The sequence below is a fragment of the Alosa alosa genome, chromosome 14 (genome assembly GCF_017589495.1).
Source record: "Alosa alosa isolate M-15738 ecotype Scorff River chromosome 14, AALO_Geno_1.1, whole genome shotgun sequence".
In the NCBI taxonomy this organism is placed as follows: Eukaryota; Metazoa; Chordata; class Actinopteri; order Clupeiformes; family Clupeidae; genus Alosa; species Alosa alosa.
In genome coordinates, this window is record NC_063202.1 from 19,473,820 (window position 1) to 19,493,647 (window position 19,828).

The 19,828-nt window shown below is 44.6% G+C and overlaps 1 protein-coding gene across 2 annotated transcripts in view; it reads right to left on the reverse strand.

The window, feature by feature from the left end:
- lingo2 (leucine rich repeat and Ig domain containing 2) overlaps positions 1-19,828 on the reverse strand; it is a 261,638-nt gene that overhangs the window by 135,114 nt on the left and 106,696 nt on the right. For both annotated transcript variants that reach the window (XM_048263379.1, XM_048263380.1), the window contains exon 3: positions 9,506-9,622. The gene's annotated coding sequence lies outside the window, so the exon portion shown is untranslated. The remainder of the gene's footprint in view (positions 1-9,505; positions 9,623-19,828) is intronic.

Below are 19,828 nucleotides of genomic sequence, written 5' to 3' on the forward strand. Positions count from 1 at the left end.
AGAAAGACACAAATAAAGACCGCAGATTTACGCTCCCAGCCAGTTAGGGGTGTTTCATTCACACAAACAAAACATAGCCGCAAATCATGCCATGACAACTAATAAAAGTACAGTTCTGTAAAGGGCAAATAACAGGCGACACATTATCATACCCATTATGGGCCAGACAGGGGGGCTACACTCAAAAGGTGGATTTATATCCAACGTTTTGACTCTGTTTTTATATTTATTGAGGAAAACAGGAAGGTTATATAAAATGTCTTCTCTTGTCTATAAATAAATGGCAAAATAACAATGGAAATAATAAATAATTAAATAACAAATGTGGAGATGTTATTCTACAGAGACATTCATGTACAGAAAATGTGCAGGGGAAAAAAAGAACAGAACAATATGAATAACAAGGGAGCAGAGTCTACACATAAATAGCAAGTGTCTGCATGGATTAGCACAAACAAGGTTGTTTTGGCAAAACATAATCACGTTGATCTTCAGATTTTGGTGATGTTTTTGTCGTATTTTGTATTCTGTAGCTATTCAGTACGTGCTGGTGCTTAGCCCTGCTTACAGCTGAAACTTTTCTTATCAACAGTTCTCAAGTTTTCACAAAAGCAACTCACATTTATTGCATATGTTTTAGGTTTTATGTATATGTATAATCAGTCTACACTTGTCTTTTGAGCTGCAATTGAGGAGGATTAATATGAACGACACTTTATTATGTTAAATCATCAATGGTGGTTGGAAGTCCTGCGGAATAACGTCCTGTACAAAAATTCTCAATAAGTAGTCTGCTTAGGAATCGGGATGTTTGTGACGTTTATCAGTGCTGTGCAGGTATGTTTGAGTGACATTATCTATTATTTTTCTTCAGTCAGAGGCTGCCATTTCATCAGCATACTGACAGAGATACTATTTCTCTCCTTCCTCGACAGAGCAGCAGCGTTTGTGGGTAAACTGCCTTGATCTCACTGAAGGGTCACTCATCTCTGTCACTTTGCATGCAGGCTGGACAGGAGTATATGGGGTTTTTCTAGGCCAAAGTAAAGTATGAGACAGTCTCCATTACAGATGGGTCCAATCTCTCTGCTCTGCATTCGGCAGGCTCTTGCGAGCCAGAGCGGCGAATGAAATATAAATTGGCTCGTCTCCACAGGCGATGACGGGCACGATGCTGACTCACCTAAAAGTGGGGTTTGGGCTGAGGGACCGGCATGCCTCCCTCTGATCCCCACCTCTCTCCCACCACTACAGGCTTCAGAGGAAACCGGAGACTGGCTGACTTATGGATCGCAAGATGGCCGTTAATGAAAAATGCATGAAAGTGTGTGAGGTAAATCCTGTGATGCAGACTTTAAATGTCTGTTTAGTGGTCAACACGGTCCGTTTTCGGTGGGGCGATCCATGCTCCTCGGTAGGGTGTGCTCAATCTTTCTTAACTGCTCACCTCTCCAAGTGGGGCATAGCTCAGAGATATACTGCGGCTCTGTAAATCGGCTTTAGATTTATCTTTAAAAGCTTGCGGCGAAGAGGCAAAGGCCATTTTCAGGAAACACTATCAGTACTATAAGGCAAACGTCAAAGAAGCCAAGTAAGATAAAGAAAATATGAGCTCCTTTATGATGCCAGATATGAATGATGGGGTAATTAATTAAAAATGCAAAATATGACATTGATGAATCCAAACAGACCTTTCTGTGATGGGTAACCATACAAGCTTCACTTTGCATTCCTTCCTATTTGCTATGCCAGCCATAAAGTAGTCAGCGGCGCCAGACATCTGAAGTAGATATCACAGATAGTCCCCCTCCATATTTCTACGCTTGGAGGAGCCCCTCGCTGGCAGAGGCAAGAACACAGCCCCACCCTATGTTAAATCTCTCCGCTTACTGCCCTGATAAGGACACTGAATTGAGTTATCGAGCGAGTGCTTTAAGATAAAAGCTCCACACCAAAGGGGAAGGCAGGGGAAACAACAACAAGAAAGGAGAGAGAGAGAGAGAGAGAGAGAGAGAGAGAGAGAGAGATCGTTTTGGCGAAAGGAGAAATTGAACAATGTTTCATTACGCGCGGCGAGTAGGTCTTACTCCATCTATTTGTGTCTGCTGTGATGCAACCCATTAACCCCTGAGCCCCCAGGGGTCAAGAGAGAGGGAGTTTTAATAGGTGCTGAAGGCGGGCTTTGTGCCACGTAACTGGTCTACAATCCTGCACATCTAATCTAATACTCTAATTCATCACAGGCGACAGTAGGGAGCCAGAGTAACGGGAGACTGAAATGACTGAAGCCAGCACAGTGGGAGAGACTCCGGTGATGGCTATCGCTACATCCGTTTTTCTCCCCAAAACAGCTTGGTCACACTGGACGTGATACAACAGTGGACAAACGAGTAAATATCAGCAAGGAGTTGTTATGTGAAGAGTCTCCCAGCAGACTGGCGAGTTTCTATCCAAATTCAACATCATGTGATCTTCCCATACCAGTGTTAAAAATGGCAATGCACACAATCTTTTATTGGTCTCATATGACAGAAATGCATGATTTATGGGAAGACATTGTTAATGTAAGCAATATACTGGCTCTAGCCCCCTGGAATAATAATAATTAATAATAATAATGTTAATAATAATAAAAAAAACAGTACTTGCACAAGCTTTACCTATAAATGTAAGGTGTGTGTGTGTGTGTGCGTCCCCTAATATGTGGAGAAGAGAAGCCCTCATGTTCTGTGTTCCTTTTAATAGAAACAGGCGAAGAGCACAGAATACAAAAAAGACCTCAGGCGCCAACAGGAAATACATGATTACACGTTCACTTCACACCTATCTCAAAGAACCACAGAACCAAAGAAATAAAAAAAAATAAAAACAAAAGCTGCCCCTTCATCCCCAGGTTCAGCTTTCAAGGTAACATAATAATTTCTATGTAGAATGTCAGGGTCAGAGTCTCTAGGCTATAAATGCACGTCCACAGGGCAGCCATTTTGTGCAGGTCATAAATATGGAGGCACTGCATGTAAATGTAATTACATATGTGTGTACATGGGTTTTGCCAGAGATACTGTATTGCTTGTGCAGCAAAATATGTCATAATGTACCTTTGAAATACAGTGTGTGCTCTTGGGATTTTGTTAGGACACAAAAAAAAGGGAAAGTTGTAAGATAGGACCCTCATTCCATTTGCACACATTTTAAATTGCTGCGCTATCCAAAGGACTGGCGCGCCTGTTTGGCTGAATTGCCAAAGTGCAGTAACTGGAATACTCCACCACCCACTACATCCACATTTATTTCCAAACAGGGAATAACTCCAGTGTATGACTGCTGAGAAAGAAAAAAAACATCTATTCCCACAATGGGCTTTAATTGTCTAAACGGACTAAATACTAAATAATAAATACTAAATAATAATTCTCTAAATGGACAAAAAAGGAAAAAAATGGTTTTGTTGCTTGGTTAATGGTTGTGGAAAATCGATAATTGAATCACTGAGATAGCTGTGGCAGTAATATTACAATAACAGCGTTTTTAAGGCCTTGGAATAAATGGATGGAGCATAATGCATTTACTAATCTAATCATTCTTAGCCTGGTCAAACAGTCGATGAAAACAGAGCCAATCACACATTAAACCTGTCATGTGATATCTGTTTGAAAAGCCAATGATTCAAAAATAGAAGGCAATTTCCTCATGGCAACATTAACATGGAATACAGGATTTATAGCACATGGTTCATTTCATAAACGGAGGTGCTGTGTATGATATGCGGAAGGTTAATGGCCGATGTCACTAAATGATTTCCATCTTCGAGGTGTGAAGTTGGAGCGACTTGCTGGTGACACATTTCAAGTCCACCTGACGAGATATTGCTGAGGCTCTAATCAGATGATACATGATCATCATAGTTCCTCCTTCCTGATTAAAACTGAAAAGGGGTCAGTATGGGCTCGAGACTGAGGAGCTGATCTACATCATGATCATGAGACTGCCAAAGGTAGGAAATTTAAGGCAAAAATAAATTGTTCTTTATTAGATTATTAATAATCTGGTATGCTTTACAGAGGCAGTTCTGTTTGCATGAGGGCCATTTACTGGCCAGGTTTGGTGTTCTCGGGCCATTGAGGAGACACCTCCAAAAGCTGGCTTTCCATGGAACAGTGGCCATATCCGTCTCCTGTGCAAGGGCATGGCGGCCATTACATAAATAAAACTCAAGCGCTCCTGTTCACAACAATGAGACACTTATGCAATGTGGGCTGTTGAACAGCACGCCTGCACTGCATTTACACCAAACACAGCACAGGGGGTCATCTACTCCCGCTCCTGAAGAGGACACAGAGACATGTACTGTAGGATGGATACTGTGTGGGGGAGAGAGGGGGACATAGAGAGAGGGAGGGTGAGAGAGAGAGTGAGTGAGGGAGAGAGAGAGAGAGATAGAGGGAGGGAGAGAGAGAATGACCAAATGTTTGTGATGTATACAGTATGTGAAGACTTTTTTATTTACTTACCAATTCTATGTTGTCAGAAATGCTCTAGCTGTTACATTAATACACAGGATTAGATGTTAAAATCCCTTGTGCCAAAATCCAACGTAAAAACACATTCAGAAGCCCCTGCTCAAGTTTAACTTTAAAAAGCACACTACCCACAAATCCGCCAACAAATGGTCACAAACACAAGACAAATGGCCCATTCAACAGCAGTATATAGTATGCGGCATGTCATTGGGGTCATCAAGTGGGCACCCTCATTCACTGATGTTTCATTAAGTTAGGCCCACCACACCTCATGAAGGCTTAACAGTGAAACCAGCGTCCTGGAGACACTCCCCTCCATGCTGCCACCATATTACCACATTGAAATATCCAATATCCAAAATATTCTTAACCAGCCCAGGCATGGTCAAGGTTGGCTAGGTTGGTCTGTCCCGTTGATGTGGACTGAACCTTAGCCGTAAAAACCCTGGCCAACCAACCATCAACCTAGGCACAGCCCATCACAAACACAAAACACATTAGCCAGTTAGCTTAGCCAGTTAGCTTAGGCCCCATCACAAACACAAAACAAATTAGCCAGTTAGCTTACGCCCCACATATTGCCACCACATTACCACAATAAACAAATACCCTTAACCAAACTGGGCATGGTCTAGGTTGGCCAGGTTGGTCCGTCCCGTTGACAGAGCTGCCAACTCTGACACATTGAGAGTGAGATTCATTCATTTCATTGGCTCCACACGCTCTTACACCAATCAAATGCGTGAGGGTTGGCAGCTCTGCGTTGATGCGGACTGAACCATAACCATTACAAACGCTAGCCAACCGCCATCAACTCAGGCACAGCCCATCACAAACACAAAACAAATTAGCCAGTTAGCTTATGCCCCATGCTGCCACCATACAGCTGTATAGAACAAGTGTGCCACATGAGATGTGAATTTGAATTTGAGAAAGAGAGAAAAACAGAGAGAGGATGGGATAGAGAGAGCGAAATAGAGAGAGAAATTGACAGATTGGTAGACAGATTGCAATAAAAGAAGTAAAAGCAAGTCACATTTAGATTGTCTTTACTGCCTCATACTTTAACAGAGCCATAGGCGCGGGTACTGGCGGGTGCAGTTCTGATGCCGGAGCGTCACCCCTTATCCACTTACTGCCTGAGATGGGAACTACTGGCATATGAAATCAAAAGGCTGCTTCGGCTGAATGACTGTGATCACCTTACACTGTGCAAGTGAAATAAAGGGCACTGCTGAAAGGACACGTCCCTGGACGGCGCCTCAAAGAGATGAATCTGGGTGCTGTCCATGGTGCTGAAGGGCTGGAGCTGCCCAGCGAAACTTCTACAGTGTTGAGGGGCAGAGAGCAGGACGAGACCTTTTTCTGAAGTCTCAGTTCTTAAACACCTTTTCCATTACCGGACATCAAAAAAAAAAAAAAAAGAGATAGAAAGTCCGTCCTAGTCCAGCAAGAGCTGATAAAATCAGAGGATTAGAGGGCAGCTCGAGGACGACTTCTCACCCAAGCTTTGGTGGTGGTTTGTGAGGTGCCTCCTTCACTGAGGCATTGTGGGTGCCTTGATAAATCACTAGATAAATGCAGGTTGCTGTTGTTGTTGTTGCCGTTGTTGTTGTTGTTGTTGTTGTTGTTATGAGCTACAGGCCATTTTTCTCCTTTTCCTATTTTGTAAGAGCCGGTCAGAGCTTCTCAGGTATTACTAGATTAATCACATTTTCTTTGAGTAGCTTGGACGAAATGGGAAACTCCTAATAAAACCTGACTGGTGAGAGTAAAAAGAGATGCCTTTTCTGACAAGCAGGAACATTGTGCAGAGGAACAGACCAAGGTGATCGAAATAAATATTGAGTGGAGCTGCATCAGTGTGCCATTGTGTGACCTTCTCCCATGGTTACTCAAGATAGTTCTACCACATTACTGTGGTCATCAAGACTGCAAAGCCATGCCTTTTGTGGCCGAGCTTTTCTTCCTTTAGTGGCTTCTCGGCCAGCCAGCCAGCTTTCAAAAGACTTCAGTGATGAATGAAAAGGGGAATAAAACAACCATCCACTGTCTTGCTTCTGCTTTAGTGAGTGAGAGACTGACAGACAGATACACAGAGAGAGAGAGAGAGAGAGAGAGAGAGAGAAAGAGAGAGAGAGAGAGAGAGAGAGAGAGAGAGAGAGGAAAAAAGAGAAAACTCTGGATTTGAAGGACAAAGATCTTGAAGAGCTCAACTCTGTGAACCGTCAGTCTTGCCGGCTCGTTCTCAGAGCGGCCTGTCAGGGAGCGAGGCATGGACAGATTTTAAAGGTACGAACAGACAGAAGTTCTTCTCTCATCTCCCACTCGCCACGCCGCCTGATGAAATGCCTTTGTGACCGACATGCTGAAACCCTGACTGACCGCTGCTCTGAATGCTAAAAAAAAAACTTCACTGATACACCCACACCCCAGGTCATAATGCAACTTTAAACAGTCAGTGAATAACATGCAACACATACAACCTTGAAACGTATAAAATTAGATTTTGTTGTAGTAGCCCACTTATTTGACATTGTGAGGAAAATATAGTGCCTATAAGTCTTTTATAATCCATGTTGCATCACTCCTTGTTATTGTGAAAATCAAACACGTGTAGAACATCTTTAACGTTTTTGGAATCAGTCCATGGCAAAATGAAGCAAATTACATGAAACAGTCCAGCAATGGTGGAGGATTAAACTGTACCTTCTCTTCCTGTTTAGGCCATAATCACGCAAAGACATTACTTATTTCAATTGTCAAATTCACTGTAATAATAAGCAACAGAAATTTCCCCAAATTAAAAAGAAATTAGGAACAGATGTAAACATAATGGCTCTATATTAGCTCCTGTAAAACACAGCAAGGGTCTAATATTTGTAGGAGTCTTCTCTCATATTGGATGAGATGGGGACACAAATAGGACTACGGGAAGATAAAGGATGCTGGAGGGAAGAAATTGTTATGCAAATCCAAAGCAGGCCTTTTATGCTTGTTGAACATAACCCCTTGAGAGGGAACATCTGGACAAACTTCAAGGGAAATCTACAGCCGAAAACAGCCAATATCCATCACCATTATTCACCGTGTTTGATATGGTCATCATTCTTGTACCACTTCAGTATTGCCATCATGGGGGAGGGGGGGGGGGGGTGATGGTTGATGAGACTTGCTGAGGTCATTAAAGCCCTAGAGCTGCCAATACCCCCCCTCCCATCCATGCCCCCTCCACCCCTCTCAGTGGGATGATGTGCCCATCTAAAGATACCCTCCTCTGGCCTTCCCATGCCCTCACACTAGCTCTGAGGTGTGACTGCCATGGCCTATATCAATAGCTGGCCATCGACCTTCATCCTGTTCTTGGACACAATCCCTCTCCTCCCCGAGCCATAAGTCCTCATGAAAGGACAGATCTGCCACCACAAGGCTGCTGCCTTGCCCTTTGCTGCACGAGGTGCTGACAATGCCATCAACACACACATGCACACACGCCAACATGTGAGCAAAGCGTGTGTGTGGTCCCTTTCTCTCACACACAGCCCACATAAACAACAGCCGCAGGGCACTTTTATTTTTATATTTTCTCAAAGACAACAATCATGTTCGATAGAGGATGAAATTGCAAGGCCTACATTAGTTGATGCAGTGGGCTTGAGATTAACAGCAAAGACAACAGCTTCATTAAGCAGTTTCTCATGAAATAGGTTGCTACAGTATGTCCCAGCAGTTTAGTCATCAGGAAAAGATGGCCATTCTATATATAATTTCCATATGTGTTGTAAAGGCATTGAACAGCACAATGATTTGCCCCAGACCATGAATACATAGGTACAGAAATGCACATTTCTGTTCTTCTACATCTACTGTCTTGACTCCTGCAGGGTTCTTTGCCTCAGTTTAGCACTAAAGTCCACCATGGATACCAGTCTGCTTTGTTCAATCAGTGTTCTCACAACCTCCCCTTGCCTCCTGTTAGGCTGCATACAATGGTCAGTCAGGAGGTCTAGATAGGGGTGTGGGCCAAGCTGTGTGCTGTGTGCTGCAGAGGCCCTGCAGGAGCTTGTCTGCTCAGGAGATGAGATGAGGCTCTGTGGAGAATGGCTTTATTCTGGCACTGAACCTGAGTTTAGCTGACGAGGGCAAGCCAACGGAGTCAGGGATCAGATGGAGGAGGAGAAGTGGAGCGACACAATCCGAGCCCTAATTTTATTATGCCTGACGGTGGAGACATCCACATTTCCTGCTTTCCCCCAGCCCGCCCCTGCAACACTCTCTGTGTTTTTCATTTCGCCACCTCAGAGGAAACATATTGCTTTCCCGAAACATTCGACACGGTCCTCTGTGATGTGTGTATTCACCGCTGAAGTCTCCGGTTATCTCTCAGCTTTGCCCACAGCCCATCCTTCCCACCCCCGCCCCAACCCCCCACCACACATGCCAACGCACACGTGCAGATTGAAAATAAGACACCAGACAAAGATGTCCAATTCGGGCAGTCGCCACACTCTGTTAGAGGGCTGGCATTTGAGTTGAGGCATTTAAACTTGTTGAGATGACATGTTTGACTCTGTTAGAGTAATTTCATTCCACACATGCCCTTTGGGAGCAGAAATGTCACCCCAACACTCAAAGTCACAAGAAAGACGGAAAGGGAGGGAGTCAAAGAGTAAGAGAGGGAGAGAGAGAGGGAGGGAGAGAGATGTGAGACAGAGACAGAGGCAGAGAGTGAGAAAGAGTGAGACAGACAGAGACCTAATTTAACTTTTGACTTTTGTCAGTCGACACGTTCACGGTCATTTTATCTATTGCAAATTCCATTTACGACGGCTTTCACCATGACCAGTCCCAATTCCCACAGCATTTATCTCATCATGGCACATAGAAATCTCAGCTTCCTCATAGCAATGACGTGCAAATGGAACATCTTGACTCCTGCCATCCAAAACTCAATTCCTGAGTCACTTTAGCATATGACAACATACCTTCCAGGCCCTCGATGGAGAAAACGTCCTCGGAATCAGAGAATCGCTGACTCTCCTCACAACATCCGGAGAACTAAAGAAAGCGGACAACTGCAGTGCTGACCATCCGACAGATATCTGCAAATGAGAGAAAGAGAGAACCAGAGGAGCAAAGAGAGGGGAGTTTAATGAAGCACGTCACAGCGCTGCTGACAAGTGTGTTCGAAAAATGTTTCATTTTTGTTTGTGTCTGACTGTCAGGAGCAATCTTCCATTCTTCCTATGCAACCCCCCTGGCTGATGACATCTCCCTGTAGTTATATGGACACAGTATTGTGTTTCATTAGTTCATCATTCAGAAATGGTTGCCTTTAATGCTTCTCCCTGTTTGTCTCTGTTTTTTCATGATTGGACAGCACAATGTCCACATAGCCCATCCTATAACGCCTAAAGCACATTGAAGGACAAGCTAATTGAACTGATATTTATATTCTATGCCAGAGGGCTAATTTAATAGTCTGCCCATAACATTAAAACAAAGATCTGTTCTCTTCTCTGCCCACCATTTCCTTGCTCATATCAATTAGAGCATGGAGGAGTGTAGGGGACAGGGTACTTGATGTATGCAAGACGACAGAGAGAAATTGGAGGAAAGTGTGTGTGTGTGTGTGTGTGTGGGTGTGTGTGTGTGTGTGTGTGTGTGTCTGTGTGTGTGTTGGGGGGTTGCATGCGCACCACGCATTCTGTTCTTCAAAGCACTTAAAGGATAAAATGGGAGATTGGATGAAACACTTCATTGTTGGTTTGCTGTTACAATTCGCCTGGGTGACTGACGTGCATGACAAAACTCGCTAGCAGCTTGGAGTGGAACAAGTCATATGTCTTATGGAGGTTGCTCAATGGAGTAGGGGATTTTCATACAAAATGAAGCCATATTGCGTCTATATATCCAGTTCAGTCAGTCATAGAATTTGGAGATTAATGATTATTGATTGAGCCTTTTCTTGGCGTTAGCAGAACCCTGACTTGTCCTACTTACATTCAATTGACTGGCTTTTCAACCGAGGGGGAAAAAAAAAACTGTCAGTGATATACAAAACTGATGCCTAGTAACGCGCAAGATGAATGCATCGGGCCTAAACTGATAGAGATTAAAGCGTGTGGCAATGAGAAATACATTAAATTGTGTGCCAGAACCCCTCTTCTTTCGGCGGGATTGATGGTCTCCTGCAGAGAGAGCATTTCCATATAAAGTCCATGAGCGCTCCAGCAAATGGTCACGAGCCTTGCAGATCCCATTCGGATGTGACTAAGAATGACAGATGTGGATTCCGCAGCAAATCCACTTTTGTCTTTGGCACTGTCTCTCACACATGCCATCACATGAGGAAAATGCTAGAAGGATGCTGCATTAAGTAGTGATTCCTCACCTCCCTCTGCTTCCTGGGTGGGCCATGACTTCCTGTTTTTTTGCTTAGAGGAGGGTTTTTTTCCTCTCCGTTTTATTTTTAATTTCTCACAGTGTGGTCGGACATAGGCGGCAACATCTGTGCTTCATCAGGAAAACAGGGAACTATTAGTCTGCAGATTTTCAGTCGGTGTGCAGGGATAGACAGAGGCATGGGAGAGGAGGAGAGAAAGAAAGAGGAGGAGGTAGTTGTGGGCAGAGTGAAGATAAGAGAGAGAGAAATAAGGTGGAGTTAGGAGAAGATAGGGAAGAGAGAATGGTGCAATGGTGAGAGAAGGAAAGTGGTTGTGGAGAGGGGGAATGTGGGAGAGAGAGAGAGAGCAAGGGAAAGAGGGAAAGAAGGAAAGAGAGAGAACAAGGGAGGGAGGAAAGGAAAAGAGGAAGAGGGGGTATACTGTATACCAGGGGAACAAGACTGAGGGAGAGATCAAAAAAGAAGAGAAGGGTGAGACAGAAATGATAGAGAGAGAGCAGGTAGCAGGTATGGCAGTGGATCATGAGAGAGAGGGAGAGATGGAGAGAGAGAGAGAGAGAGAGAGAGAGAGAGAGAGAGAGAGAGAGTTATAGTGCTGTCCTTGCAGCTGATCTCCTGCTGACACTGGTGTGTGCCGGCTGAGAGCGGGTCATCAAAGACACTCTCGGGTGGCTTTAGCCGGCCTTTGTGGCCTTTAGTGAGCTTACGGCCTCTGAGTGGGTGATTGACTTTCAGTCTCCAGTTTGAAAAAAAATAATAAAATATACCAGCAGAGTGAAGAGGACAGCTGCACACACACGCACACACACACACACACACACACACACACACACACACACACACACACACACACACACACACACACACACACACACACACACACACACACAGCCTTCCACTGCTGCCCTTACACTCAGGATGACCCCCTGCAGCCACATTCACATGGAGACACCATCTCGTCCAGCAACAATACAGTTACTAGACCAGCCAGCAGGTAATGAGAGGCTGGACTACTCCCCACTCTCACAGGAGCCCATTCTCAACTCTCCATAGCTACTGTATATACTGTAAGATTCCCTTTTTAACTTTTTTTTGTACTTGTAGTTGTAGTCGACACATTTGAGATTTGAGAGAGAACAATCAGCATGAGCTCTGCCAAACACTTTCTCCAAAGTATTTCTTCTTCCTCTTCTTCTTCTTCTTCTCATTCCCCTTCGCTGCCCACCCACACCCAGATATGACTGCTCTGTTCATACAGAGCGAACACTAGTTCTGTGCTGTGCTGTGCTGTGCTGTGTTGTAGCAGGATTTAATTGGAGATGGAATCTTAATGAGGATCCCCAGCAGGCTTGAACACTGGTCAGGTAGGAGAGTGGGACAGAGGCCAAGGATCCACTTACCACAGAGCGCACAGCGTCCACAAAATATGTATGCAGCAACCAATGATTCCTGGCTGACCTTAAACTGTTTATTTAAACTTAACCACAGTCCATAAAAGGTTGTTTGTAGATAGTTGCCTAATTAGAGTTTCAAGTACATGTGGATGAATGAGCTGACATGACTATGAGAGAATGGGGAGAGGGGCCAATGGCCCTACATCAAGCTTTGGTCATGTTGAGCCCTACTGTAAGGTTAGAGGTAAGACCATTTGAAAGTTTCTGCCAAGGAGAATGTTTGCATTTGAGCTTTCTTGTTACATGAGCAGTTCTTGGAACTAAATATGTGGCAGAAAGATTTCCAAGCAGTTGTTACGGAAAGCATTTCATTTGAATAGAGCATGTTAGATATGCAAAAAGTCTGTCACAACCTTACAATAAGCCTTAATAATCAACATCAGAAATGTCAACAAATTCCTCCCATAAGCCTTCTCATATCCTGTGTCCTTACTACATACAAACCTCCATATTCACTTTAACCACAAGTAGCAATCATCATATTCAATCCAGGGATTTCTCAGGACATTGATACATGTAACATGCTTTTAATGAGAGGATCTATTCAATGTGAAAGATGTCTAGTCATTAGGATGAATTATTCATGATCAAAAGTCACCAGATTGGCAGCTGAAGAGCAGTGTGCACTGCTATATTGAGATGTCTGTCTCAAGGGGTTAATTTTCCTTCAGCTGCATGGCGATTCATATGTGTCAGTGGTTCGATCAAAGCTTGTCCTTTCACAAGGATGTCTGTGTATACAGCAATGAACTTGCACACTGACACCCCATAAATTACACAGAGACAGGGGGCAAGAGGAAGGGATAGAGAGGTACTGAGGAAGAGAGAGAAGAGAGAATGAGAGAGAGGGAGAGACATGTGGAGAGCGACAGGGAAAGAGAGAGGGAGAGGGAGAATGAGAGAGAGAGAGAGAGAGAGAGAGTGGGGGAGGGGGGAATCAACTTCCTTCCCTTCCATAGATCAGATATGATTGACTAAGACAAATGGTCAGACGCAGGACTGGCATCAATCTCCCACAGCCACAGCCACATCACACACTCACACACACTGTCCTCCAAGAGCTTGTCTAAAGCCGCCCTAAACACACACTGCACTGCCCTCCCCCCCCACACACACACCACCCTCAACACCTTCCAACACCTCCTCTGAATATATCTTTGAATGTTTATAGTTGTCAAAAGAAGCTGAATCAGCTTTTTGTTTTCCATTTAGTCTCAAGCTCCAGTCTGAGCGTATAGCCACTTGGCCTGGTGTTGTGGGAGGAGTGGCTGATACTGTACGCAAACACAACCCTTAACGCCAGCCTGCATGGAGTCTGCTCTGCTCAGCTCAGCCATTAGTTCTCCCTGTTCTCCAAGCTGTCAGCAGCTTCAGTGAAATCATCAATAACCTTTCATGGTGAATACAGAAGTGCGTTCAAATTCGGCAAACAGTGGCAAACGTTCATGGTGAACATGTTTTCTTTGAACAGTTAAATTTAAATGATTTGGTGCAAATATTCCATTGTAACCGTAAGTTGCATTGTTACCTTCATCAAGCTCACGTCGAGTTCCACTGTATGTTCACGGAAAGGTACCTCCGCAGACTGTTTGCGATTTCTTCGTTCACCGAAAACTCAAGGCAAACAGAAAACTGTTCGCCAACGTTCGGTTTGCGAATTTGAACGCACCTCAGGGTCTCCATTTCCATTCCCAAGCCTCAAATCATCCATCCTATAGACCCTTTCAACAATCAAAACAAAAACAATGCTTAGACGTTCTATTTGGGCCCCAATCTACTTCCTCTGTATTAAGATAACATATGGAATGTTAAAAAGGAAGTCTTGTGAGGCCAACTATGATGCTGATAATGGAACTCTCTTGAAAGGGTCCATATGAATCTCATCCCACTGGAGGCTTGAGGGAGATGGGTCTTTTCTACTCCTTTACAGATGGAATGGGGCTACAGTATACTGACGATCTAAACTGACACGTCCACTGTGTTATACTCAAATGCTCACAGACTAGTGACAAAACCGTACAGTGTATATCTGCTTGCATGTGTGTGTGTGTGTGAGAGAGAGATGGAGAAGGTGCTGATCTCTATCCCACCTTTCAAACTTAATTGGTCATAAGCATCCCTACCCTCTGTCTGAACATTTCCAAAAAGTTGCTGCATTATTTAGAAAAGTCATTCTCCAGACACTGAGTGACCTTCTAGACACTGAATCTGTTCGTGACTTGGAACAGGCTATCATATTCAGATCTGGACTACACTGGTCGATGGTTAGCCACTAGGATACCATTATACCATACCATAATGGATACCATTATACCATACCATAATGTTTACATGTTAAAATCTATCAAAATAAGAGTGAAATGCAAAAAAGGCACATTTCCTCAAGGTTTACACATCTCATCTGAAACTCATCTCTCTCTCTCTCTCTCTCTCTCTCTCTCTCTCTCTCTCACTCACTCACACTCACACTCACACACACACCTAATTTCCACTGACTTGCCATCACAGGGTAGACATAAAAATATGCTAATCTACCTGCCGAGAAAAAAAAAAAAAAAAAACATGCAGAATGCAGCTAAACGCAGCACCCTTATCTGTTCCCACTGTCTCTTGCACAGAGAAGTTATGAGAGAGAAAGATAAGAGAGAGACATCTGACAAAACTAAACCACTGTGCTATGACTGATTTTTGTTTATTTGTTTGTTTTTCTACAACAGCAAACCTACATGCAGCCATGTGTGAGAGAAAAGGACTTCTGGGTTTGAGTGGGAGTGTGTATGTGTGAGTAACTGTGTGTGTGTGTGTATGTGTATGCGTGTGTGTGTATGCGTGTGTGTGTGTGTGTGCGTCTGTGCATGTGTTGTGTGTGTGTGCGTGTGTGCGTGTGTGCTTGTGTGCGTGCGTGCGTGCGTGCGTGTGTGCGTGTTTGTGTGTGTGTGTGTGTTGTGTGTCTGCCTGTGTGTAAACTTCAAGCAAGGCCATTTGGACAAGTAGTGACCTGTTGGCGATGCCTTAGTGCACAAGTGTGTGAGGGAATGGCCGTCTGCCGCACAGCTGGGTAGGTGAGGCAGCCTTGACAGGCTTTGCCTTGCCCTGTCAGCACTCAGCTTTCAAAATAGTCGTGCTCATTAAAAACAATGACAATGACAGTGTGTTATTTATGATTGCTTGTTTTTTATCCTCAGACTAAGAAATGAATTTGCTCAATTAGGCCTACTGTATTTTCCGACAGACAGAACAAAACAACTTTTTTTTTCCCTCCTTAGAATTCTGGTATAAATACTGCACAATGGTCCTTTAAAAATAGCAAACAATAACAGTGTGCTTCTTTTTTTATATAATTTGTTAAAATCAAATGTGTGCTCTGGTGTGTTTTTAGGTTTCCAAATAAATGCTTGTTTTCTTTTTCTCTAGTTCTCCAGACCGCGCGGTGACCCAAGCATGACGCCAATCAGACAATTCTGTTCCCCCGCAGTCAAATGAGACTGAGGTCGCATGACTGAAAGGCCAAGAAGCTGAATCACAGATTGTCTCTGCAGTGAGAGATATTTTTGGTTGCTGATATTGCACTTGCACTGGACTCAATTCAATGTCTGTGTGTTGGTGTGCTTATTTGCTAACCCTGTTTTTCTCCGTATAGCGAAAGGGCCTGTGCTGATTTTCATTGCGACAGGATTAAGTACCATTACCTCCTGCTCAACACACAATAACCCACCACCACCGCCCCCCAACACACACTCACATCCTTCCAGCACCACATAAATGTTGAGTAGAGGACCGAGAGGCCATAAAAGGCTCCATCCAGTGCTCTGATGTTTACGGTGGTTCTAATGACGTCCACATCATTATCGTTAGTGGACCTGTAGCGTTTCATGGCCAGGCACCTTGGCACGTCATCTGGAAACTCATGGAGACTCCATCACGGGCTCTCGGGCATCTGGCGCAGGAGCTCGCTGCTGTGATCTGCTGAGGTACATTAAGACAGGCCAACCTGGCCCGGAGAAGCCACGGCGGCAGATGCACGCCCTCTCTGCGCACGTCTGTCTGGTGCTGACTGGGCCGCCGGGCCCCAATGGAGGAGAAGAGGGAGGAAGAGGATGGAGGAGGAGGGCATGGAGGAGGAGGGAGAGAGGGAGGAGGAGGGGAGAGTAAGAAAGATGGAGAGATGGAGGAGGAGGAGGAAGAGGAGGAGAGAGTGAGAAAGATGGAGAGATGGAGGAGGATCGGGAGGAGAGGTGATAGGGGGAGGAGGAGGAGGAAGAGGAGGAGAGAGTGAGAAAGATGGAGAGATGGAGGAGGATCGGGAGGAGAGGTGATAGGGGAAGGTGGAGGAGGAGGAGGAGGGAGCACAGAGAGCAGGGCAGACAGGGCCTCCTGTGGGACGGCTGGAGTCTCATCTCCATGTCAAAATGCCCTGCAGGTGAAGTGTGTGTGTGTGTGTGTGTGTGTGTGTGTGTGTGTGTGTGTGTGTGTGTGTGTGTGTGTGTGTGTGTGTGTGTGTGTGTGTGTGTGTGCACGCATCTGTCTCTGTGTGCACCTCTGTGTGTACTGGATGGGGGATTTGGTTTTGACGTTTGCCTTACACACAGGGTCAGACAGAGGATATCTTAAGGAGAAACAGTGCAACCAAGTGATATGCAGTATGTGAATGTTAACCATTAATCACATGCTGATAAATGGACCGTTACCTATTTGCACACACACACACACACACACACACACACACACACACACACACACACACACACACACACATTACACTTCCCTCAAGTGAACATGCTCACACATGTATTATGAAAAACCAAATAACCATTGGGTTACTACTGTCCAAGCGTGACTTCCTCTGATACTCAGATAAAAGCCAAGCCAGACATTTGCATGTGATCAATCCACATTCACAAAGTCCACATTAAATTGGAGCCTAATAAACAACAAGAAGCCAACAGAGTATATAAGATTAGACATTAATACATCACATCACAGCTGACATGTGTTTCGCCTGCATTACTTCATATTTAAACAACTAACCTCTGACCCCCATCTATCCCAAAATGAACTACAGCTGTGTGGAAATTTAATTCCCAAGTCTCTGTGAGCCCCTCTCTGCCCAGCAGCTGCCTCAATTAGCACAGCCTGGAGAGTTAAAGCACATCACGGCTGACACACACACGCACACGCACACGCACACGCACACGCACAGACACACACACACACACACACACACACACACACAGCCACTCCCACACACACACACACGGAAGGTCACACAGAGGAGAGGAGGCTGAAGGAATCTCACACACTTCAAAGGGCCGGAATTTTAGAATTCAGCAGATTTTTAGAAGTCAGAATGTGTGGAAAAAGGGGTATCAGTGAATCAGTTGAGAGAAATAGAAAGAGAGACAGAGAGAGCGAGAGAGAGGGAGGGAGAGAGAGACAGAGAGAGAGGTATAAATGAGTTCACTGTTCAAAGGCACTGTTCTGATATTAAAATGCCAACACTGTTTTTCGGCACTACAAGGCTCTGTTCAAGCAGACTTTATATCAAATTCACATCTAACATCACCAACTCCCAGCCAAAACACACCGTTTATACCTCCATACGTCTTATTATTGAACCCTCTCTTACCCTCTCTTCTCTCTCTCTCTCCATGCTTTATCAGGATACATTTCTGGTATGCTTTATGGGCAGGAGAGGCACAGAGGAGTAACCAGACCACTGCAACAGAGCACAGATAGAAACCAGACTACTGCACTAGAGTACAGAGGAGTAACCAGACCACTGCAACAGAGCACAGATAGAAACCAGACCACTGCACTAGAGTACAGAGGAGTAACCAGACCACTGCAACAGAGCACAGATAGAAACCAGACTACTGCACTAGAGTACAGAGGAGTAACCAGACCACTGCAACAGAGCACAGATAGAAACCAGACCACTGCACTAGAGTACAGAGGAGTCACCAGGCCACTGCACTAGAGCACAGATGATTAACTAGACCACTGCACTAGAGCACAGATAGTAACCAGACCACTGCACTAGAGCACAGATGATTAACTAGACCACTGCACTAGAGCACAGATAGTAACCAGACCACTGCACTAGAGCACAGTTTATTAACTAGACCACTGCATTACCAGAGCACTGAGTACATGTTTAGAGGATTAACCATACCACTGCAATAGAGTACAGAGGAGTAACCACTGTAATATAGAGTACAGAGGAGTACCCATACCACTGCAATATAGAGTACAGAGGAGTAACCATACCACTGCAATAGAGTACAGAGGAGTAGCCACTGCAATATAGAGTACAGAGGAGTAACCATACCACTGCAATAGAGTACAGAGGAGTAACTAGGCTGCTGCAATACCAGACCACTGCAATACAGCTCTGCTCCCGACTGCACACCTCCACTGCCAGGATCTGCACTGCCAAGCCGTCTTCTGATGATCAGTGTTGGAGGGAGGCCACAGCAGTGCAGCTCTGCCAAGTCTTTGGTACACAAACACCATCACCACCACCCCATCTGCCCACACCATCAACACCACCACCACCCACTTCCTTATAGAGGACAACAGAGGTAGGTACTACTTGTTTGTAAATCTGTAAATAAACCGCTATTATTTCACAGAGCTGCATGGCTGATGGAAAAGTTTGCTACCACACATTCTACCAACCTGGGCCTGGGCCCTATGCATAGGCAGTCCTGATGTGCGCCCATGCCCCTGCTACTAACCCACTGTGTTCAGATGAAAAAGGTGTCATTAAGACAGCACTACCGCTACAACCATCACCTCCCCCCGTCATCTCCAAACGTGGTTGTTATCTGTGCATTCTTATACAACAATATAGAGGGTCCTACTTAAATACAGCTAATTTTCATGGAGCAACAACCACAACCGCCAACACAACCAAGGTAACAAAGTTGCTGTAGCCTTGCACCGAAATCGACGGTGAACACGTGAAATATAAAACTGTTGAACACCAACATTAATAAAACGTAATAATTATTGATGCTTCTGACATGGGTGTCAAAACAGGCTAAAGACCCTATCGCACAGCATATTAGACAGAGCACATTGACTCAAAACATTTGCATAACATAGGCCTACACAACGCAATATTCATAGGCTAGCCTACATTAAATTGATCCACATATCACAAATATAGCCTACAACAAATGCTGACATCATAAACGCACAGTGTAGCCTTTAACCTACACTTTCAAAAAGAAGAGAAAGAACGCTCTGAGGAGGCCACTGAAACAGGCACGCAAAGACACAGATGAACTAGATGTACCGCAGAGCAGTACAAAATATGACCGCCGCCCAGTCCAGCACATTTTTTCCACAAAAATAAATCACGCTGAAAGGCCTATATGATTCTAACTGTCTCACTAAATTGCATTATCCACACTCAATTCTCACTGGTATCTGCTAGACAACAA